The sequence below is a fragment of the Galeopterus variegatus genome, unplaced genomic scaffold (genome assembly GCF_000696425.1).
Source record: "Galeopterus variegatus unplaced genomic scaffold, G_variegatus-3.0.2 Scaffold16, whole genome shotgun sequence".
NCBI lineage: Eukaryota > Metazoa > Chordata > Mammalia > Dermoptera > Cynocephalidae > Galeopterus > Galeopterus variegatus.
The window spans coordinates 180,654-204,975 of record NW_007726127.1 but is presented as its reverse complement, the minus strand read 5'-3'; the positions used below and the strand labels follow the sequence as shown (position 1 = coordinate 204,975).

At 40.8% G+C, this 24,322-nt stretch overlaps 1 pseudogene; it reads left to right on the top strand.

The window, feature by feature from the left end:
• The first annotated feature begins 12,364 nt into the window (after positions 1-12,364).
• Positions 12,365-12,905, top strand: LOC103585721 (annotated as a pseudogene).
• The last annotated feature ends 11,417 nt before the right edge of the window (positions 12,906-24,322 follow it).

Sequence of the window (24,322 nt, the reverse complement as noted above, 5' to 3'; positions counted from 1 at the left end):
CCTAGTTCCGAGTGTTGTTTGCCGGGTGGAGTAGCTGCGGTCGCCTGGCATGTCTGACTGTTAAGAGATTCCCCCTAAGAGTTTGGGGGCCGGGGGAAGGAACTGTAGGCCCAATCCGTGTGTTTTAGTATTTGGACTTGGCGCCTGATTTCTCCTGTCCAGAGTCAGGCAGGAAAGGATTCAAATGGCCCCTTTGTGCTTGCAAATGCGTGATTGACTCCTTCGAAATATCCGAGTGTGTCTCCTGGGCTCACTGTTTTAAGATTCTCTGGACGGTATGATGGTCAGGGTCCGCATTCCTCCATATAATTCCGATGCAGGGTCTTTCTGTGCGCCGGGCTATAATGTCCAACCGGAGGTCTTAAATGATTGGACCTAAATGTATTCAACTGTAAGATTGGGATAACATCTTGCTGGGCTGTTGTGAACATTAAAAGAACTACTTTATCTGTGTGTAATGTTTCAGGCTTCTGGTAGGTGCGTTTTCTTTCCTCCCTACTCGAGATCTTTTAATTCTACGGATGCATTCTGAGTGGTGAACATTGGGCGAGGCACTGTGAATGGGGAGGGGGGCAGATGGAGGTGGGGAAGAGATATAAAAGTGAGTCAGAATCGGTCTGAGCTCTCAAAAGCTATTGATGACTTAGAGAAGGCTCATGGTGTTTGGGAGTTAAGAGTAGGCTGCAGAGGGCACTGTAGTTTCTACAGGTGGAATCGGGCTGGGCAGGTTTATCGGCAGAGAACAGCCTGTGCTTATATAGAAGCAAGGAAAATGAGGTTTACTAGAGGGCAAATAGTCTAGTTGACAGGAGCCAGGAGATACGCTTATAGTGCAGTAATGGCTGTGAAGTGCCTGGAACATCAAGATGAAACATTAGGTATTTGATGATATTTAAATGCAAGGGTTATGTAACTGCATCCATGGCCCCAAAGTCTACTTTAAGATGCTAATATTGCTAATATTTTTTGGCTTGAATCCATTCTTCACAGAGATTGCCAGAGTAATTTCAAAAGTGTATCACTACCCTACTCAAAAACCTTGGATGGCTCACTCAGTGACATACTAATTGCCGGTATCCAATGACCTTTTTCCTTCTTCATCCTGTTTAATTTCTCTTAGTGGCATTTTTTAAAAGTCATTTACTCTTTACTAGAAACTTTTTGGGTTAGGAAGTTTCAAAGTGGCCATCTTAATTTCAGGAGGAAAGGAAGAGGATAAGACAAACCTAGGGGAAAGTTCACACCTGGATGAAGATGAACCAGGAGATGATCCTGCAGACGGTGGCATTACAGAATGCAAGGAAAGACAGATAAATGAATTGAGTGATTGATTAATGTTTAGAGCTGGACAGTACATAAGTAATCATCCCGTCTAGTTCCTTTATTTTACACTAGAGAACTAAAGCTTTGAGAGAAGTTGTTTTCACTTCCTTTCTAGTAGATCTTGTTTTCTGTATAGTAGTTTATACCAGTTTACTTCCCAAGGAAAACTGATGATCCTAACCTCTCATTTATGAGTTATCAAGTTAGAAGTCTATTGAAAGATGTTTTTTTGAACCCAATTCTTTTTCTGTATTTTTTTTGCTTTGATAATAGTTTATTAAGTTTCACCAGTGACATTCTAATTGCTGAATCCTATAATTTTTAAAAATTTTTCAGGTACATGATCTTTCAAGATCTTAGACAATCATTACCTCTAGACTCCTTGGATGAGGAGTCCAGTAGAGAGGTTGAAGTTTGATATCTAAGACTCAGTGGCATCAAACTAAGGGATCCAGGTACTGTAATAAAGTGCTTAACATATTCAATGAATCCCTACAATGGCCTGAATATATTACTATTATACCCACTTAAAAAAAATTTTTTAATCAGGTATAATTGAAGAACACTACACTGCACGTATGTAAAGCTGTAAAGTTTGATTTGATTAGCTTTGACATATATGTACATCCACTATACCACCATAATCAAAATAATCATCCCTCATCCCCAGAAGTTTTCTTGTACCCTTTTGCAATCCATCTCTCCCTCCAACTCCATCCCCAAGCAGTCACTTTCTCTCAATATAGACTAGTTTGCATATTCTTGAATTTTAATTAAATGGAATCATACAATATGTTCTCTTTTTTGCCCACTTTCTTTGACTCTGCATAATTTTGAGATTCAACAGGTTGTGTTTTTTGTTAATTACTGAATAATATTCCATTGTATGGATTTACCACAATTTCCTTACCCAATTAGTGATGGGCATTTGGGTTGTTTCTAATTTGGGGCTATTACATGTAAAGCTGCTGTGAACATTTGTGTACTAGTCCTTGTGTGGACATTTTGTTTCTCTTGGCTAAATACCTAGAAGTGGAGTGACTGGGTCATATGGTTGGTGTATGTTTAACTTTTTGTGACATAGCCAAATTGTTTCCCAAAGTGGTTGTACCATTTTACATTCCTACCAACAGTGTATGAGAGTTCCATTTGGCCCATATCCTCGCCAACACTTCCTATGAATTTCTAAAAATTTTTAGCCATTCTGATGGGTGAGGTGGTATTTTATTGTGGTTTTAATTTGCATTTCCTTTACCACTATTGATGTCGAACATCTTTTCAAGTGCTTGTTGTCATTTACATATCTTCTACTGTGAGGTAACTACAAATCTTTTTGCCCCTTTATTTGGTGGTCTGTCTTATTATTGAGTTGGAAGAGCTCTTTACATGATCTGTATATAAGTCCTTTGTCTAATATGTGTTGCAAGTGTTTTTACAGTCTGTGGCTTGCCTTTTAATTTTTTGTTTGTTTGGTTTTTCATTTTATTTTATTTTGCTTCTCAGCTGGCTGGTACATGGATCTGAACCTTTGACCTTGGTGTTATAATACTGTGCTCTAATCAACTGAGCTAACTGGCCAGCCCTAATTTTCTTTTTTTCTTTTTTTTTTTTTTTGCTGACCAGGATAGGGATTGAACCCTGGACCTTGGCATCATCAGCACTGAGCTCTGACTGAGTTAACAGGCCGGCTCTAATTTTCTTAATGGTGTCTTTCAAAGAGCAGTTAAAAATTTTTAAAAAAAAATTTTAATGAAGTCCAATTTATCAGTTTTTTGCTTTGTTTGTGATTCCTGCTTTTTGTGTTCTGTTGTATTTCTTCCCTTAAAAAAAAAAAAAAAAAAAGATGACCAGTAAGGGGATCTTAACCCTTAACTTGGTGTTGTCAGGACCATGCTCACCCATTGAGCAACCGGCCATCCCTATATGGGATCCAAACCCATGGCCTTGGTGTTATCAGCACCACTCTCTCCTGAGTGAGCCACAGGCTGGCCCATGTTCTGTTGTATTTCTATGTTTACATTCCATGATCCATTTTTAGTTAATTTTTGCCTGTGGTGTGAGGTAGGGTTGATATTCATTTTTTCCCACACGAATACTCAGGTGATCCAGCATCATTTGTTGAAAAGACTTTTATTTTCCTTTTGAATTGCTATAGCACTTTGGTGAAAAATCAGTCAACCCACTATGTGTGTGTCTGTATTTGGCCTCTACTGTGTTTCATTGATCTTTATGTCTATCTTTCACCAATACCAAGAATCTTAATTACTGTAGCTATTAGTAAGTTTTGAAATCAGGTAAGTACTCCAACTTTATTCTTCATTTTTAAAATTTCTTTTCTAGGTCCTTAGTATTTCCATCAGTTTACTTGAAAAAAAAAAAAAAAAAGCCTGGCATGTTGGTATGTAGTAGGTGCTCAGTAAACATATATCATTTTGAGTAAATGAATAAAGAATTAAAATGGGGCTAGCTGATTAGCTTGGTTAAGCATGGTGTTGTAACACCAAGGTCAAAAGTATGGATCCCTGTACCCACCAATGACTTAAAAAAAAAATAAAAAAAATTAAAATGACTGCTATGTGTAACTAAAATAACAGAAATTAAATGTTCAAGTGTTTGACCATTTGATCTTTCAGAACAACCACAAATCTAGGGTAACAGAAGAAGCCATTGACTAAAGTACCCAAGAACTAAAAATCTGATACAACTGGGTTATTCTAAAGAATCAAAGGTGTTAGACAAAACTACCCCTGTCGCCTTGGTTATGATTTCAGAGCACTGAATCTATATGAGGCATGAGTTAAGATTTAAGAATTGTTAGGAGTTAACTAGGCAAACAAAGGGGAACAGATATTCTAGGTAGGGCTACTTTGTACTTTGTCTCTGAGGCATGAAAGAACAGATGATGTGTTTGGGGAATGGGTTGTCACTATTATTTTTTTTTATTTTAATTTGTTTTTCCTTTTTGTCTTTTTTCGTGTCCGGCAACGGATCGCAACCCTCAGTGTCGTGCCCGTACCGGACCGGGACCGGCAACGGGATCGCGACCCTCAGTGTTGCGCCCACACCTCGCTCAGCCAGTGAGCGGGAACCGGTCTGTATGTGGGATCCGAACCCTCGGCGGGAGCGCCGCTGCGCTTCCCAAGCGGCACACTGTAGGAGTGCGCCACCAGGCCAGCCCGGTTGTCACTATTATAATACCTAAATTTTTTTCAGGAGTGATATTAAAAACCAGTGCAGTCATACAAATGCATATTGGCTGAATACTAGCCCTGAATATCTGCTTATTTCTCATTCCTGGCCACCAGAGTGAGGGTCTATGCCTTTCAACTAATTATTCCCAGCACCAGGCACACAGTGATTAACATACCTAGGTACTAAGTAAATATTTATTTATTGAATGAACAGATAAGTGAATGAATTATTAGTTCTACTTGGCTGCAGAATAAGACTGATACAGATCTTCAATGAACATGAGAACTCTCCAGGAAATCAGTTAATGACATGTAAGGAAAGGATAGAAAATAATATAACTGGAGAATATGTCTCTCAGAGAGGTAGCAGTTTTATTCCAGGGAGCAGTATCACAATGTACGATAACATAAGTATGAACCTGAATTGTTTAATGTGGAGGATGCTAACATTAATAAAGCACATGTATTTCACAGTGCCTTAACCTTTAGCCTAGTAGGACCAACGTCCTTAGATTAGTAGGACCACAGTCCTCAGATGATGCTATAGCTTAGTAGGATCATTATCTTAGTAGGGCCACAGCCCTGTCATCATTAGCAGGACCAAAGTCCTGTAGTTTAGGAACTTTTTAAATAGCCTAACTTTTAAAAATTACACATAGAAATGCTAAGCTTGGGAAAAACAGAAAACTTTCACAGGACTAAAAAGTCTCTGGTGTGGATATGAAAATTGTAACACAGCAAAAGTGCTTGCTCTAAGGGCAGTCGGCCTTGGTGCAGGTAAACCTAATGTTGGGAAAGTACGTGGGCTAAAAGCTTCAAGGCTACTCTGCTAATTAGTGATTGGTTCCACATTTCACCTTCAGCTGTTTCTTTAAGTTTCCTAGGGAACTAAGTGTTGCCTTGACAATTATGTCATTGGTTCTTTAGTATGTCACATAGCTTAGTTTTATGACTCCTTTGATGGTAAATTGCTTAAACTATTTTTAAGTTGCACCTGCTTTTTTTTTTTTTTTTTTTTAATAAAGATGACCGGTAAGGGGATCTTAACCCTTGACTTGGTGTTGTCAGCACCACGCTCAGGCAGTGAGCGAACCGGCCATCCCTATATGGGATCCGAACCCGGGGCCTTGGTGTTATCAGCACCGCACTCTCCCGAGTGAGCCACGGGCCGGCCCAAGTTGCACCTGCTTTAATGAAAATTGTCATGTAGCCAGTTTGTTTATGTTTTCACATGACTGATTAACCACCTGTGTTCTTTTCTGTGACTTTTTGCCTGGACAGTAAAAACCAAGAGAAAACCTTGTTTGGGGTTACTCCTAGGAATTCTTCTTGCTTGAAGAAATTGTCCCTGGGATTAACCCCTTCTGGGCCTCTCACTGCTCTGGAGAATTGGGCTTTGAGTAATCCTTTGCGTCTCTGTCACCCTGGGAGAGGTGACAGTTTAAATTATGGTCATTTTATTATGCTATGGGATTATATATTTTAGAAAAACTTACATAAAAATTACTAAAATTATTTAAGGTTTAAATGGCTAACTCTGGGCTGGCCCGGTGGCGCACTGGAGAAGTGCGCCGCTTGGGACCGTGGCGGCGCTCCCGCCAAGGGTTTGGATCCCATGTGGAGACCGGTTCCCGCTCACTGGCTGAGCGCGGTGTGGACGCAACACCCAGGGTTGCGATCCTGTTGCCGGTCCCCGGTACGGGTGCAACACCGAGGGTTGCGATCCCGTTACCGGTCAGTAAAAAAAAAAGACAAAAAAAAAAAAAAAAAGGAAAAATAAATAAATAAATAAATAAATGGCTAACTCTTAGTTATCTGAAAAAGCTTTCTCTCCACCATTTCACATAATTGGGGTGTTGTGTAAAAATAAGGACCATAGGCAGTGTAACACAGTTGTTAAGAGCACAGACTCTTGAGCCAGACCTCCTGGTTTTAAATTCTGGCCCCACTGTTTTTTGTTTTTTTTTTTAAAGATGACCGGTAAGGGGATCCGAACCCGTGGCCTTGGTGTTATCAGCACCACACTCTCCCGAGTGAGCCACAGGCCGGCCCTGGCTCCACTGTTTTAATTTGGGTAAGTTACTTTACTTTTTCTCAGCCTTGGTCCTCTCATCTGTTAAAACAAGACTTAGCACTAGTGTGGCATAAGTGTTTGCCATTAATGTTTTCTAAATACATTTAGCATTTTTATTATATCCTAAATTCATCTTGAAAATGTTGTAGCAGTTTTATTTTATTTTTAAACCTGTTAATTTTAATTCCCATGAGGAATTAAATTCTGATACAATGTTTTGCCAGGAACATTTTTGTATGGCTGCCAACCACGTATTATGGCCAGGGTTACAGATGGGTCAGCAGATGGGTCATAAATATGTTGATACCAGTTTCATTTTAAGCTGTTGACAAAGAATAAGGAATATTCAGAGGATGTATCTCAAACCTTTGGAAAAATCACACAAGGGGGAATAACTGTCACTATCTTTTATAAAGCAGTTCTTTTTGTGTGTAGCCAGAGACAGAAGTAGGCTACATGAGTGATTGTCACAGCAAGGCCCAAATAAGATTAGGGAATGGATTCGAAACCTTTTTTTTTTCCTTTTGTTCATTGCTTTTACTGCAAGCCAATGTCAGGGACTGGACAGTCTTGACTAGTCTCGTCTCTGTTTGGCCTTTGCAGTCCCATTGCCCTTCTTTTTTTTTTTTCCTTTTTGTCCTTTTTTTACTGACCAGTAACGGGATCGCAACCCTCGGTGTCGCGCCCATACCGGGGACCGGCAACGGGATCGCAACCCTTGGTGTTGCGTCTGCACCACGCTCAGCCAGTGAGCGGGAACCGGTCTCCACTTGGGATCCGAACCCTCGGCAGGAGCGCTGCCGCACTCCCAAGTGGTGCACTCTCCAGTGCGCCACCTGGCTGGCCCGACCCATTGCCCTTCTAAGTGAAATTTTCTCACTCAGTGCTGTTTACAGGGCAATCCTATGTGGCTATGATTTATACCAAGTGACCCTGGACTGGAGGTGGCACTGAATCCACATGCTGGCTAGTAACCTGTGACATGGCTCCCTGTGAATTGATGATCTGGGGCTCCCAGATCCTCATAGGAATTTGAATGGAGAACATAGAGAGAATCAAGCCATTAGTAGCAGGCACTAGAGTAGAAGGAATGGAATGAGATAGGGAAGGAGCCATGTTGATTCACCCAGGTTCTGAGGAAGCAGTAACCAAAAATGAGTAAGAGCAGTGAGGTGGAGAAAAGATTGTTATAAAAAGTGTATTATAAAAATGCAGCATCATCAATATTACCCTTTAAAGGTCCTTTAAATAGCTCATAAGTACAGTACATATAGTTTTGTGAGGTATGCCTGGATACATGGACATTATCATTGTTTTAAGGGATTTACTTTCCACTTTCCAGATCCTCAACTTCTGTATCTGTATCTAAAACCAATATGTGGTGGCTGGCCAGTTAGCTTAGTTGGTTAGAGCATGGTTCTAATATCACCAAGGTCCAGGGTTCAATCCCTGTACTGTACAGCTGCCCCCAAAATTAAATAAATAAAAAACCAGTATGCTTAAGATTGGTAGTGTAATACTGGTTCTCTGTTCCTGTCTCCATTTCTTCAACAATGCACCTTTTCTCCCCCTTTGCAAAAGAAACATATACATCTCACCCATCCAAATCTTATAATGTTGCATTTTCCTGAAGTGTATAAACTTCAGGGTGCCAAAGTGCCATTTCTAAGTAATGGTATTGGCACTGGTGTTCGAAAGTGAATAAAAAGACTAAGCAAAATTTCCTCTTGCAAATTGGATGGTTTCCAATGTACTGCTTTCAACAAAATAGGAAAAGGATCCAATCAAATTGTCCACTGCTGTGGTTTGAATGTGTCTCCCAAAAGTTCATGTGTTGGAAACTTGATCCCAATTGTAACAGTGTTAAGAGGGTGGGAAATGCGACTATGGTATTTAAAAGATTGGGCCTTGGGCCAGCCCGTGGCTCACTTGGGAGAGTGTGGTGCTGATAACACCAAGGCCATGGGTTTGGATCCCTGTATAGGGATGGCCGGTTAGCTCACTTGGGAGAGTGTGGTGCTGACAACACCAAGTCAAAGGTTAAGATCCCCTTACTGGTCATCTTTAAAAAAAATAAAAAAATAAAAGATTGGGTCTTGAAGAGGTAGTTAGATCATGAGGACTATGCCCTCATGAATGGATTAATCCATTCATGGATTGATGAGTCAGTTGTTTAGTGGGTTATCAGGAAGTAGACTGGTGGGTGGCTTTATAAGGAGAGCAACTGAGCATGTAAAAATGCTCTTGCTTAGCCCTGGCTAAGTGATACCCTGTGTCACAACAAACTCTGTGGAGTCCACACCAAAAAGAAGTCCCCCTGGACGTTAAACTTCCCAGCCTCTAAAACTGTAAGAAATAAATTTTATCTTCTAAATTACCCAGTTTCAGGTATTCTATTATCAGTAACAGAACACTGACAAATTTGTCCACTGAGAGATCATTGAACATAATTTAAGATATGGTTCCAATAAAATGTTACTTTTTGTGTTCAATAATTATTTATCAATATTTATATCAATGTTATTTTTGGAATCAGTTGTATACTAATAGTAACTCTTAAAACAGTCATATAGAAGAAACAATTTTTAGAACTTAGAGGCTTACAGGAAATTTTAAAAATATTTAAACATATAGTTTTATTTACAGAGAAATATAATAATATGATCAATAGAAGATTTTTGAACAAAAATATTTGTCATTAGGATAAAATCTTAAGGGGGAAGTGGAATGGAAATACTAGTTCAAAGAGAAAAAGGAATGATATAACATTTCTCACCTCAAGGGCTGACTTATTAGCTCAGTTGGTTAGAGTGCAGTCTTTTTTTTTTTAAACGATGACTGGTAAGGGGATCTTAACCCTTGACTTGGTGTTATCAGCACCACACTCTCCCAAGTGAGCCACGGGCTGGCCCAGAGTGCAGTCTTTTAATGCCAATGTCATGAGTTTGGATCCGCATACCAGCCAGCTGCCAATAAAAAAAAAAAAAAAAAAAGTGTGTGTATATATATATGTGTAAATAAATTTTTCACCTCAATAGGAGCTTTTTCAAAAAAAAGGAAGCTTTTTTATGTCTTTATGGATGATGATATCAGATGGCAGTAGTATTTAGAGTTCATTGAATACCTTTAAAAATGTGCAAATATTTTCAAATTTCAATATTTATAATACATAGTAAATTACGTCCTTCACAACTACTTAAACTTTGGATGAAAAATTTTAGATGTCAATTTTAAGATGTCTGAGAGATCAAGAGAATGAGAAGACACAGACCGAGAGAAATTATTTGTAAAAGACACATCTGATAAAGGACTTTTATTCAAAATATACATAGAATTCTTGAAACTCAATGATTAGAAAATGAACAACCTGATTAAAAAGTGGACAAAAGAGGCCGGCCCGTGGCTCACTTGGTAGAGTGCGGTGCTGATAACACCAAGGCCACGGGTTCGGATCCCATATAGGGATGGCCGATTCGCTCACTGGCTGAACATGGTGCTGACAACACCAAGCCAAGGGTTGAGATCCCCTTACCGGTCATCTTTAAAAAAAAAAAAAAAAGTGGACAAAAGACCCAAAAGACACTTCATCAGAGAAGATATAGAGATGACAAATAAGCATATGAAAAGATGTTCAACATCATATGTCATTCAGGAATTGCAGGTTAAAACAATGGGATAGCACTACACATCTATTAGAATGGCCCAAATCCAAAAAACTGATGACACCAAATGCTGGTGAGCATATGGAGCAATAGGAACTCTTCTTCATTGCTGGAGGAATGCAAAACGACAGCCACGCTGGAAGACAGATTGGCAATTTCTTAAGAAAACTATACATACTCTTGCCGTACAAGCCAGTAATCACTCTACTTGGTGTTTTTTGTTTTGTTTTGTTTTTGCAGCTGGCCTCCTTTGCCCATTTTTAATTTAATTTTTAAAAAATGTTTTGGCTGCTGGCCGGTTGGTATGGGGATCCAAACCCTTGACCTTGGTGTTATCAGTACTGAGCTCTAACCAACTAAGCTTACTGGCCCGCCCTCTCCTGGGCATTTATGCAAATGAATTGAAAATTTATGTCCACACAAAAACCTGCCCATGGATGTCTACAGCAGCTTTACTCATAATTGACAGAACTTGGAAGCAAATGAGATGTCCTAGTGATTGATAGCATAGGGAAGGAATAGATGGCTTCTTTGGTTGGGTTACAAAATCAAATTGACATAACACAGATGAACAAGATAGAAACCATATTTAATTACACACGAAAATATGGGAGTCCCCCAAATATCTGAGACTCACAGAAGGGACAGATGATTGAAGCTTACATAGCATCCTGAGATTCAGAAAGTAATAGCAGCTTGGGACTTCTGGGAGGTGGAGACAAATTATGGAGGGCAAGGGGAAGAAATGTATGGTGAATAAAAGTTGTCGTCTTATGCAGACAAACGTCTCTTAGGTGATAAAGGTTGTCTCAGAGCAGCTCTCTTCCTGATACAGATATCTCTACTAGTGAACATTCCCTTTATAGATAGACATTTCCTTTACAAAAGGGCAGCTTTTCAGAGCTACTTCTGTATCTGCAGTTTCTCAAAATAACCAGCTTGAAATATGCCAAAGAAGTATATTTTGGGGTGGCATATTCTGGTTTCCTACAGCCACATTTTGGGGTGGTGTGTCCTGAGCTCCAACAGTGGATGAATAGATAAATAAACTGTGGTACATAGAAACAATGGAATATTATTCAGTGCTAAAAAGAAATGAGGTTAGAGTACAGAGGTTAGAGCGCAGTGTTATAACACCAAGATCAAGGGTTCAGATCCCCTTACAGGCCAGCCGCCAAAAAGAAAAAAAGAGAAATGTGCTATGAAGCCATGAAAAGACAGGGAAGAAACAAATGCATATTACTAAGTGAAAGAAGCCAATCTGAAAAGGCTGCATACTATATGATACCAACTATATGCATTCTGGAAAAGACAAAACTATGGAGAGAGTAAAAAGATCGGTGATTGCAGGGGTCAGGGGGAGGGAGGGATGAATAAGTGGAGTACAGAGGATTTTTAGGGCAAACTGTTCTGTATGATACTACAATGGTGGGTACATGTCTGTTGGGAAAATATAGGAAAATAGGGGCCCTGAGATGTTCAGAATCTTGCCGAGCATTTGATATAAATATGTACGTGTGCCCAGGTGTTCCTTGGTTATTGTTTAATGTAATTGCGCATGTGCACCCAGGTGTCCTGGGTTATGACTTAAGTATAAAGGATAAGTGGCTCTGATCCACAGTGCCCCCTGCCCCTGGGATGCCCCTGGGGGGGCCCACAGGGAGGCTGCTACTGCTGCTAGAAGCTGTTGCTGCCAGGACTCCCGGGACCCTTTGGGAGTCCACTGCTGCTGCTGCTGAGGACTGAGCTCATGTCATCTGCCAATGGCTGCTGGGCTCTTTCCCAATTATCTAGATCTTGTGGACCTGCATGTGAGAGGTTTGGTGACGCAGCCTGGCATGTGAGGGATCTAGTGATCCAGTCTGTACAGTGGGTTTGAAGGGTCTGAGCCCTATCCCTGACGACACAAATGGAAACTTAGTATAACTAAAATAATGAAACGTTTTGGCTTTAATGAATTGCTTTAACAATACAATAGCTTTAACATAGCTATTAGCTATTACCTCAACCTGACAACTGGTGTTGCATAGCTTTACAATGTCACTATACAAGGGTGATAGCACAAAGGCCATGGGTTCGGATCCCTATATAGGGATGGCCAGTTAGCTCACTTGGGAGAGCGTGGTGCTGACAACACCAAGTCAGGGGTTAAGGAGGAGGACAGGGAGTGCAGACATGGCCAAGTCCAAGAATCACACCATATACAACCAATCTTGGAAATGGGACAGAAATGGCATTAAGAAACTTCTATCACAAAGATACGAATCCCTTAAGGGGGTAGGCCCCAGGTTCCCGAGGCACATGTGCTTTGCCAACAAGCACAGCAAGAAGGGGCTGAAGGAAATGCAGGACAACAATGCCAAGCATGTACTGAGGCTGTCAAGGCCCTCTAAAGCCCAAGGAGGTGAAGCCCAAGATCCCAAAGGGTGCTGCCACAAGCTTGCTCAACTTGCCTACATTGCCCACCCCAAACATGGGAAGCATGCTTGTGACTGCATTGCCAAGGGTCTCAGGCTCTGCTGGCCAAAGGCCAAGGCCAAGGCTCAAACCAATGCCCAGGATGAGGCTTCAGCTGCAGCTCTGGCTCCTGCTTCAATTCCAGCTCCAGCTGAGGCTTCCAAAGGTGCCCAGGCCCCTACAAAGGCTCTGGAATAGAGGCCTCTATCTGCCAATGTGACGACAGAAGGACTGGTGTGACCTCTGGGCTGTTGTCTGCATGGGGTGGTGTCCTCCTGTGCTGTTTGTATGAATAAACCTGAGGCAGGAAAAAAAAAAAAAAAAAAAGAAGGTACAATCTAATGGTAATAGACAGAGGAGGAAATCCCAGCAAGGCCTGTTTGTTCAGATTCTTATCAGCCTCTCTGCATATGTTCTCTCCTCCCCAAGTATGGGGCAGGACCCTTCTGGAATGAGAGTTTTATGGCCTACTTTCAGGAGCGGTAGGTCATATAGTGACCTCTTTAGGTTTTATGGTTTCCTTTGGGGGAGAGAAACTCTAGTTTCTAAGACCTGCTTTTGGGAAGAAATGAGGGAAGGAGAAAGGGTGGTGGGAGAAGGTAAGCAAGAACTTCTTGCTTTTGAGGCATTCCCAGTCTCCTTCAGTTCAAAGAACTCAGCATGCCAAAGTGTCATTCCTTGGGGTATCATTTTCTGAGCTCCAATAACACCACTATATGCTAAGTCCTGTGAGTCCTCCTAGTGAATTACCCATCCTGAGGGTGATCTTGGGGACCCTCAACATATTACCTAAAAAAAAAAAAACCTTTTTCTCTTTCTCCCTCTGTAATGCTCTCTTGGAGTCTGTTGGCATGAGGGAATAAAATGCCAGTGTTTCTGGAAAAGAAAAAGAAGTATAGATCATAACTGCTGAGAAGTCTTGTTTATACACTAATCTTAGAATTTCTGCATATCACTCAGATAACCAGAATTCTGTTTGTGTTGGAGTCCCTAAGCTCCACTGTACCCCTAACAGGTCTATAAGAAGAAGATTTGGTGGTGTTAAATAAAATTTAGAGGAGGCCATAGAATTGGACTGAGCTCCTATACCAGTCCCAACAGATCAAGCCAAAATGAAGTCACTCATGCTGAAGTTTCATTCCACCAAGCAGAAACTAAATTGTTTATCTGACCTTCTGAGAAATCAGGAGAGAGTGAGATAATAGCCAAATCTCCAAACAGGCCAGTTTTAGCTGTCATGATAAAGAAGTCCCTGCTGCTCTAACCTTCACAAGGAAAATAACTTAGAAATGACCAATATGCTTTTTGTTCTCTATTTATGCTTTCTTGGGCCCTTTTCTGCATATAAAGCCAACCCCTGCTGCTCAGTTCACTGGAACACACTCTATTTTATAGAATGAGGCATTGCCCAATCCTAGAATCACAAATAAAAGCCAATTCGATCCTTAAACTAAATTTGTTGTAATTTTGTCTTTTGACAGTGGTGACAGGATTGATTATCTTACACTGCAGTGCTCATCCCAAGTCAACAAGAATATCCAAGGACATGGAAAATAGAGGATGATGTAAGACCACGTGGGGCCAAGAGCAGTACTATAGCAGCTGTACAGCCCTACTCTCAGGGAAATGGCATGTATTTCTTGACAAAAGGAGCTGCGAGATGTGAAAGGACAAGAAAACCTTCTGGTTATTCCAAATAACTTCGGTAAGTAATACTAAAGTATTTCCACAAGGAAGAACTTTCCTTTATTATTTTTATTTTTATTTTTTTTATATAAGGATGACCGGTAAGGGGATCTTAACCCTTGACTTGGTGTTGTCAGCACCACGCTCACCCAGTGAGCAAACCAGCCATCCCTATATGGGATCTGAACCCGGGGCCTTGGTGTTATCAGCACCGCACTCTCCTGAGTGAACCACGGGCCAGCCCAGAACTTTCCTTTATTTTAAAAAAAAAAATTTTTTTTTTTCCTTTTTGTCTTTTTTTCGTGACCGGCAACGGATCGCAACCCTCAGTGTTGTGCCCGTACCGGACCGGGACCGGCAACGGGATCGCAACCCTCGGTGTTGCACCCGCACCTTGCTCAGCCAGTGAGCAGCTGGTCTGTATGTGGGATCCGAACCCTCGGTGGGAGCGTCGCTGCGCTCCCAAGCGGCGCACTGTAGCAGTGCACCACCGGGCCGGCCCCCAGAACTTTCCTTTAAATAAATACTCATGGCCTCCTACCTTACCTCTTATTCCTACTCACAAAGAAAGAGTGAATTACCTGATTGGAAGGCCGTCACCACACAAGGTCACATACAAGTGAGCAATTCCATGTCTCTACTGGATCAGTTCTTATGTGCAGCAGTGAATCGGGGTTCAAAGCTCTATAAGACTGGGTTGTTCACTTCTGTACTTCAATATTAGAAAGTCCATTGTTGCTGCAAAGTTAAGACACTCCTCTTCAAATATATCCTTAAAGTAAAAGTTAAAAGCATGGCTCATGTAAATACGGAATGAACATATATCATAACTTTATTTGACTCATTAATTAGTAGAGGAAAAACTAATATGATAAGGCTAATTCAAAGGGAAATTTGAGGAATGGAGACATAGTCAAAAGATTAATTTGCTAAAAGATACAAAAGTGGTTATGTCCTACAGGGCCATGAAACTAACCTTTTGGATTATTTTTTCTGCTGGCTATTAAGTTAATTTGCCCTAATGTTTCTTTAGACATAGTGAACTGTAACCTAACTTGGACTTCCTAGCCTCCAAAACTTTAAGAAGAAATAAATTTCATTTTCTTAGAAATTACCCAGTTTCAGGTATTCTGTTTTAAGCAACAGAAAACTGAGTAATACACGTAGTAATTGTTGGAAAGCCCGTTAAACAATAACATTGAAAGGACGTGTAGTCATTTTCCTGCTTTATTTCTAACGTCTGATAATTTTTCCTAACACCTCCAACCTAGCTTTTATAAGTAACAAAGATGATATTTTTATCTCCATTTTTCTGAGTTAACTATCAGTTGATTCTGAATTCATTCCCCCTCAAACACCCAATATCTGATATACCCAAAATAGGCTTAAAGGATCTGCTGTTTTGGGAAGGGAGGCTTCCTCCCCTTAGGTCAGAAAGGTGACCCATGGCAACAATGGCCAAAGCCCAAGAGCAGATTTTTGAGAGGCCAGGAACATTTATATATATAATTTTCTTCACTATTCCTTGTTCTAAAGAGTTTTTTTGTTTTGTTTTTTGGCAACTGGCCGATAAGTACCGAGACCTGAACCCTTGACCTTGGTATTATAACACTTGCTGTAACCAGCTGAGCTAACTAGCCAGCCCTCTAAAGAGGTTTTAAGGAAGAGAGAGTAGAGGTAAAAAGAAGCAGAGGTGTAGGTTGGGAGAGTCAGATAATGAAGCCTGAAGACTACATAGGTGTGCCTGTTTGCGCTCCTCTAGATAAATTGTGCGTAGCGGTTGGAGGGCATTTCCTCACTAAGGGAGCTTGGTCCAGCCCAGCTCTGCTGCTTACGGAACTTATGATCTTGAGTAAGTATAAATCTCAGCTGCTAACACCAAGGTCACGAGTTTGGATCCCTGTACTGGCCGGCTGCCAAATAAACAAATAAATAAATCTCGGTTTCTCATCCATAATGTGGAATCAATGATACTCAGCTTGCAGGTTCTTAAGAAGATTAAATGAATAATGTATGTAAAATGTCTACTGCGGCATAGTAGTTGCTTAATAAAAGTTAGTTATAATAAAGTTCTAATTCTTTTTATTATTATGGAATTCACTGTAATCTAGCTCTTCTTGATTCTTCCTGTGGTGTTTGTGGTCTGAGACATAAAGGTGTACTTTTCTGACATAGGAATTTGTCATTTGTAGCTTTGAACACCTTCTTTACATTTTGGTAATTCCCCACATAATGATATTTATCTTCCCCATATAGAAGACCTACTCTCACCCCCTAAAAATTTTTACATCCCAAGACTCTTGCAGCTGAAGATAACCTAGGCTGAGCCCATTAGATACACTTATTTGAGAATTAAATTCGAAGTGAACAATGCATGAAGGTAGGCCCGTGTCCAGGGATTAGTCGTCTGACAAGTGCAGCGGTGGAGGTGGCAGAGTTTCTGACACCCAGTTCTGAGCATCAGAAGGGTCAATTGTGGTGGTGGAGGTGTTTTTGCTAAAGAATCTCTTTGATGGTTTGCCTTGTTCCAGGCTGCATACAAGAGTAGGGTTTCTTTAGTTATCTGAGAGATTAGGTGAAGTTCAATATCCTATAATAAATTACTTTTCTGCTTAAACTAACCTGGGCAAATTCTATTGTTTACAGCTAAGAACACTGACTGACTACATTTCTCAGTGAACAAATATTGGAAATCTTTTCTCTTCATTCCACCTGCCCCATCTTTGTGATCAGATCATCATTGTGGTGGTAAAGGTCATTTCAATTTTTAAAAACTATCCTAAATTTATATCTGCTATGGTCTGAATGTTTGTCTCCTTCAAAGCTAAGGTAGAAGGTTAATTCCTATTGTAAATAACAATGTTAAGAGGGTGGGAAATCCAACTATGGTTTTTGAAAGGTAGGGCCTTTAAGAGGTGATTGAATCATGAGGACTATGACCTTATGAATGGATTAATCCATTCATGGATTAATGGGTTAATGGTTTCGTGGGTTACTGGTAACTTTCTTTCTTTTTTTTTTTTTTTTAAAAAGATGACCGGTAAGGGGATCTTAACCCTTGACTTGGTGTTGTCAGCACCATGCTCAGCCAGTGAGCGAACCGGCCATCCCTATATGGGATCCGAACCCGTGGCCTTGGTGTTATCAGCACCGCATTCTCCCGAGTGAGCCATGGGCCGGCCCTACTGGTAGCTTTCTAAGGAGAGGAAGAAGGTTTGTGGAACTGCCCTCTTGCTCAGCCCTGGCTGTTGATGTAGGCTGATACCCTACATCACTACTGAACTCTGTAGAGAGTTCCCACCAAGAAAGTGTAAGAAATAAATTTTGTTTCCTTATAAATTACCCAGTTTCAGGTATTCTGTTATAAGCAACAGAAAACTGACTAATACAATATCCTTTTTTACAAATTTTAATTTTTCACTTCTCTCATCAGAATGACACTCTCTCTGAAGTAGGTAGGACAGGTCTCATTAATCCCCACTCTATGGATGAGGAAACTGGGGTGCAGGAAGGGAAATAGGCTGAAAATGAAAGCTCAATGCTTCAGGACCTCCAATGTCTACGTAATATTTCCCCTGCAATCATTTATCTCTGAGAAGTTCTGCTCTCCCATGCCCAGAGAGGAGCCCTATGTCCCTCTCTGGAATGGTGGTAAGCCCAACCATTCTCCCCAACCCTTATGTGTTGTTAACCTAGAAAAAACACGTTAGAGATACATATCTCCATTGGGAGTGTGGCGGCGCTCCCGCTGAGGGTTCGGATCCCATGTGGAGACTGGTTCCTGCTCACTGGCTGAGCGCGGTGCGGGCGCAACACCGAGGGTTGCGATCCCGTTACCGGTCAGTAGAAAAGACAAAAAGGAATAAAAAAAAAAAAAAAAAAAAAGATACATATCTCCAAATATGTTGTTTATTTGCAAATAGACAATAGGATTATAATCTGGAATGCATACCATGATAAGTCACAAATGCATTCAGTGAGGGAAGGGTAAGAGAATCCTTTGATTGGCAAAAAGCTACTTGGAAGCTACTTGGAAACAGAGTTCATTGGTTTTGGGGCTCAAAGTCAGATTTGTCATCAGTTCATTCGTTGAGATGTGGTTACTGCGCAGTTTCTTCTTAGAGCATCTTATCTGAATTACTGCAGTTCTTTTTTTTTTTTTAATAAGATGACTGGTAAGGGGATCTTAACCCTTGACTTGGTGTTGTCAGCACCACGCTCTGCCAAGTGAGCCAACCGGCCATCCCTATATAGGGATCCGAACCTGTGGCCTTGGTGTTATCAGCACCACACTCTCCCAAGTGAGCCACAGGCTGGCCCATTACTGCAGTTCTAGAGAATGTCTGATGATAAATGTCACAGAAACGTATGTGGACATACAAAGCAGGAGATACATGAAAGATGTGAAAGACGTGAAGGGATTGCTGATGAGTTTTTAGAAGGTCCTTGGGAAGAGTTCTTATCTCAGGTAAGTAAGCATGAGCTCCTCTCCTTTGTGCCTTTCCTGGCTTTGTTTTGTCTGGGTACGACAGAAAGTGATTTCATCAAACTTTCACAATGTCATTGAACTAGGAAGGGAGACACGATCATAGTTGGCCAGTCAGATTCTCTCCCTTGAATAATGGGACCTGGACACATAGAGACTGCATCTGTTAAATGTGAGAGCCCTGCTGTAGACTCCAGGGCTGAGGCCGTCACCTGCCCAAGGCCCTGCCACACTGTATTGGGAGAATGGAACTGTGATAATTAATTTTATGTGTCAAATTGACTGGACCATGATGCCCAGATATTTAATCAAACATTATTCTGAATGTTTCTGTGAAGGTGTTTTTTGGATGAGATTAACATTTAAATCAGTAGGCTTTGTATAAAGCAGATTACTTTCCATAATGTGCCTGGCCCTCATCCAATCAGTTGAAGCCCTTAATAAAGACAGACACTTCCCCACCCCCCACCCCACTCCCCACTTTCACCCAGCAAGAGGGAATTCTTCCGGCTCCACTGACTTTGTACTTAAACTGCAACTCTTCCCTGGGTCTCCACGCTGCCCAACTACCCTGCAGATTTTGGACTTGCACCTCCCTAATTGTGCAATCCAATTCTTTAAAACAAATCTTTATATGTGTGTGTGTATATATATATATGTTTGTGTTTATTTATATACATATACATATAGTGTTGGTTCTGTTTCTCTGGAGAACCCTAATACAGGGATGATCAGACTAACTGTGCTGTCTTGGAAAGCAGTTTTCCTCTAGATTCTGATCTTGGCAGGATCAATCCAGGTTTCGTGGGGCCTGGACCTTATATAATGCGGGGGCCTTCTTTAAGAAAAAGCATAAAAAAGTGGATATAAAGTTACAAATTTGTGTGGCTGACAACTGGAAGAATTTTCCAGATTCTTTTGGAATCACACATTTCAAGTCTTATTTTTTTTCACTACCTACGTAGGACACATTCATATTGTGATTCAACCTCTGGCCTTGCACCCTGTAAGGATGCCAGGCAGTTTGTCTTACAGCACATAGCAGTAACCTCACTACTATGCAGAAAAAAGATCAAACATGTGAAAATTAATTATTTCATGATATTTTCATATCACACCAGAGCATTAAGCCTGTCTTACAGACATATGACTCATTTTGGGACTGGCCAAAACAGTCAACAATTCTGAAAAGTTAGATGTTTATTTGTAGAAAATTGATAGGTGGCGTAATTTTTTGGATTTTTGTTTGATAGAGAAGATACTCCAAAGGTTGTGCTCTTATTGCTCAGTAGGCTATTGTCCAGTTTTATACATAACTTAGTGTGTTAGTCTGCTTGGGCTGCCATAACAAAATACCAGACTAGATGACTTCAAGAACAATCATTTATTTTTCTATAGTTCTGGAGGTATATGAAGTCTGAGATCAGGGAGCTAGAGATTTAAACACTCATACCAGCCAGTTACTGGCAAAACACTACCTAGGGTAAATGAATATTCTCAGGCACTTCCAGCTTTCTGTGCATGTGGGCAAAGCTCTCATAGTCCTCAGGCAGTTAGCTAAAGTGGCTCAAGTGGGTCTGGATGATTCACTTCCAAGATGTTTCACTCACATGGCTGGCAATGCAAGTTGGTACTGGTTGATGGGGGTATGGGGGTAGGGGGTGGGATTTAGTTTTTCTTCACGTGGGCCTCTCTTTGGGACTCTTTGGCCTTCCTTCCTTACAGCATGTCATCTGGGTTCCAAGAGTGGGTGATCCAAGAGACAGGAAGTAGAAATTGCCAGTTTCTTAAGTCCTAGGCCCAGAAACTGACCCTGCAGTATTCTATTCATTGGTGAAATCACAAAACCCATATAGATTCAAAAGGGGATGAAACAGACCTCACTTCTCAATAGGAGCTTCAAAGAATTTGTACATCTTAATCTGTCACAATCTTGCTTCTTGCCACAAACTATTTACATTTCTTCTATATGCAAAATACATTCACTCTCTCCTAAGATCTCCAAATGTTTCATTCTATCATGAGCATCAGGTTCAAGTTGGCATCCGGGATAACTTTGATTACCTATTGCATGCCAGGCACTTATGCCTGCTGGACTGTAAGAGCCATGATGTGACCTTTATCTGACTTTTTCAATGAAACCAGTGCTTGATCCATAATAAGTGCTCAATATATATTTATCAAATAGGTAACCTCCTTCAATTCTCATTTTTCAACTGAAAAACAAACACAAAAACAACCCCCCCCCCCAAAACATCAACACTCAGGATAAGTAAATTTCCAAAGATTAAGGAGTAATAGTAAAATCAGGATTTAAAGTTGGTTTGACTTCAAACTCATTCTGAAAAGATATGACATGGTCTGTATCTCAGTGGGACCTACAGTCTGGTGGAGGAAGGTGAATTATAATGACAAAACGAGATGACAAAGGCTAAGGTAGGGTACTGGCTGTGAGAAAGAACAGATGCAGCTGACGGCTTGAAGAAGTCAAGATTTGGTGACTGTCCAAATGTGGGAAGGGCAGAAACGAACAGAGCCAAGGATTATTTTCAGTCTCTGAGAATAGGAGACCAGGAGAATGATGAAATAGGCAAATCTGGACAGGGAACTGCTCATGAGGAGTTCAAATTCATAAATGGGTCAATTTGCGGTTGAAGCAAAAACTCTAGACCCAGCAATCCTGCATAGACCATTTATTAAGTTTTAAAATTTCCTTTAAAAAAATTTAAATTATAAATATACATAAGCTTACCATTTAAAAACATTTTAAGTGTACACAAATTTTAAGGCATTAAGAATATTCACACTATTGTGCAGCCATCACCACCGTCTTATCTTCAGAATCTTTCCATCATCCCACAGCGAAACTCTACATATTAAACAGTAACTCCCAATTCCCTCCTCCCAGACCCTGGAAACCATTATTCTACTTTCTGTCTCTGAATTTGACCACTTTAGGTACCTCATGTAAGTGGAATCATATTTGTCCTTTTGTGACTGGTTATATCACTCATAATGTCATCAAGTTTCATTCATGCTGTAGCCAAGTGTCAGAATTTCACTCCTTTTAAAGGCTGAATATTTTTGCACCTGCCAGCAAAAAAAAAAAAAAAAAAAAGCGCTAAATATTACCACACTTTGTTTATTCATTCTTCTGTTGATGGGCATTTGGGGTATTTCCACCTTTTGCCTACTATAAATAATGCCATTATGAACTCTAGTGTACAAATATCTGAGTCCCTTCTTTCAATTCTTTTGTGTATATACTCAGAAGTAAATTCGATGTTTGCTTTTAAAGATTCTATTTAAATGATATACTGTACTAGGTAATATGATCCTTTAAGAAAGTCTGTTTAAACTGCAGCGTCCCTAGGCCAACAGGAACCTCTCAAACTGTGATGTGACACTATCATCACACCTATAAAGCTTACATTTGAGTAGTATACTTCTCTCCCCACGAGACTAGACTTCCCAAAATACCAAAAGCAATATTTGTGTAACTTATCTTTGTGCTACCTTAAAGCTGTTAGCACAATGCTTTGCATATAGCAAGTATGTGTATTAGTTTGTTTCTATTACTTATAACAGAATAGGTGAAACTGGGTAATTATAAAGAAACGAAATTTATTTCTTATAGTTTTGGTGGCTGAGAAGTCCAAGGTCCAGGGAACACATCTGGTGAGGGCATTCTTGGTAGTGACTCTCTACAAGTGAGTCAGGATGTCACACGGCAAGAATGGCCTGAGCAAGAGTGAGCTAATCTTCTCACTTGCCCTCCTTATTAAACCATCAGAACCACCCTATCACTCCATTCTCAAGGGCACAGTCGTCACAATCTAATCACCTCTTAAAGGTCCCACATTTCAAATACCATAATTGGATTTCCCACCGTCCTAGCAATGTTACAATGAGGGTCAAGATTTAATGAGTTTTGCAGGGACAGTCAATCCACAACAGTAATTTTTTGAAAATACTGTTCCAATATATCATTTACGGTATGTCAATAGGTTATTAAGTACTACACACCAGCTTTTCAGTTTTTTAAAATAGGAGTAAATTTTTTTTTCCAAAGAAGGCAACTCTGCTCTTCCCTGTATCCTTTTTTTTTTTTTCTTTTTTTAAAAATTTTATTTTGTTGATATACAATGTGGTTGATTATTGTGGCCCATTACCGAAACCTCCCTCCCTACTCCCTCTCCCTATAAATTCTTATGGGACATTCCCACTAACACTCCAAAGCCTCGGCAGAAACCACAAGTCTTCTTTGTTATCTTTTTGCTCGAGAGAAGATTTTTTCTAATTTACCCTTTCATGGATCCACACATTTGAGTGGGTGTATGTGTGTGAGAGAAGCCTCAATTCCTCCTCCTTGCTTCACGCAGGCCTCCTGAATATTATAATTCACCTTCTTCAGACATCAAGACTTAGAAATCATCATCCCCACTCATATCGGCCAAAGCATCAGTTCAGCTCCTCAGGCAAATCCAACTCCTCTGGTTTCAGTTTCTTGTTCACTTTCAGTGTCTAGGTGCACTTTCCTGTGAGCTAAATTTTTTTTTATTTTTATTATTTATTTATTTTTAATTTATTATTTTTTAAAATTTTATTTTGTCGATATACAATGAGGTTGATTATTGTGGCCCATTACCAAAAGCCCCTTCCCTCCTCCCTCTCCCCCCTCCCACCCAACAGTGTCCTTTCTGTTTGCTTGTTGTGTCAACTTCAAGGAGTTGTAGTTGTTAAGTCTTCTCCCCCCCCCGATTGTGTGTGTGTGTGAATTTATTTATTTATTTTTAGTTCCCACCAATAAGTGAGAACATGTGGCATTTCTCTTTCTGTGCCTGACTTGTTTCACTTAATATAATTCTCTCAAGGTCCATCCATACACTAAAGTCAACTCAAAATGGATTAAAGAATTAAATATACACACTGAAACAATCCTCCTTATACTCTATTACAAACAGAAAAGTACAAACAGGAAAGAAAATACTATAGTGCCAAGTTGAATCTCTAGAGGGGAAGGACGACACGATACAGCAACTCCCTTTAAAAGATCATATAGTTCCTTCCACGGCAGGCGGGAAAACCAGTTGGGGTTTGAAAAAACATTTTTCTTGTTCGGGTGTTATTGGAACAACTTTACCCAGCCTAGAGTCTCATAGATTGTTCTGGGGTTGGAGTGGCACTGATTCGGACAGGAGCCGCCGACGGCTGGCGCTGAGCCCGGCTGCCCCTCTTCCCGCCTTCCACCCGTCGGGACCTTGTTTAGGTCTTTGCCGCGCACGGGGAGCGAGCGCCATGAACCCAACAGCCGCCGGGGCCGGCTGCGCTGCTCGCGGCCCGTGGACGCGCTCGATGCGGCGGCGCCTCGGCTCAACAGTCGTGGCGGCGGCCGGGGCGGGTGGCGGGCGCGCGGCAGCCGGGGGGGGGGCGGGGGGGGGGG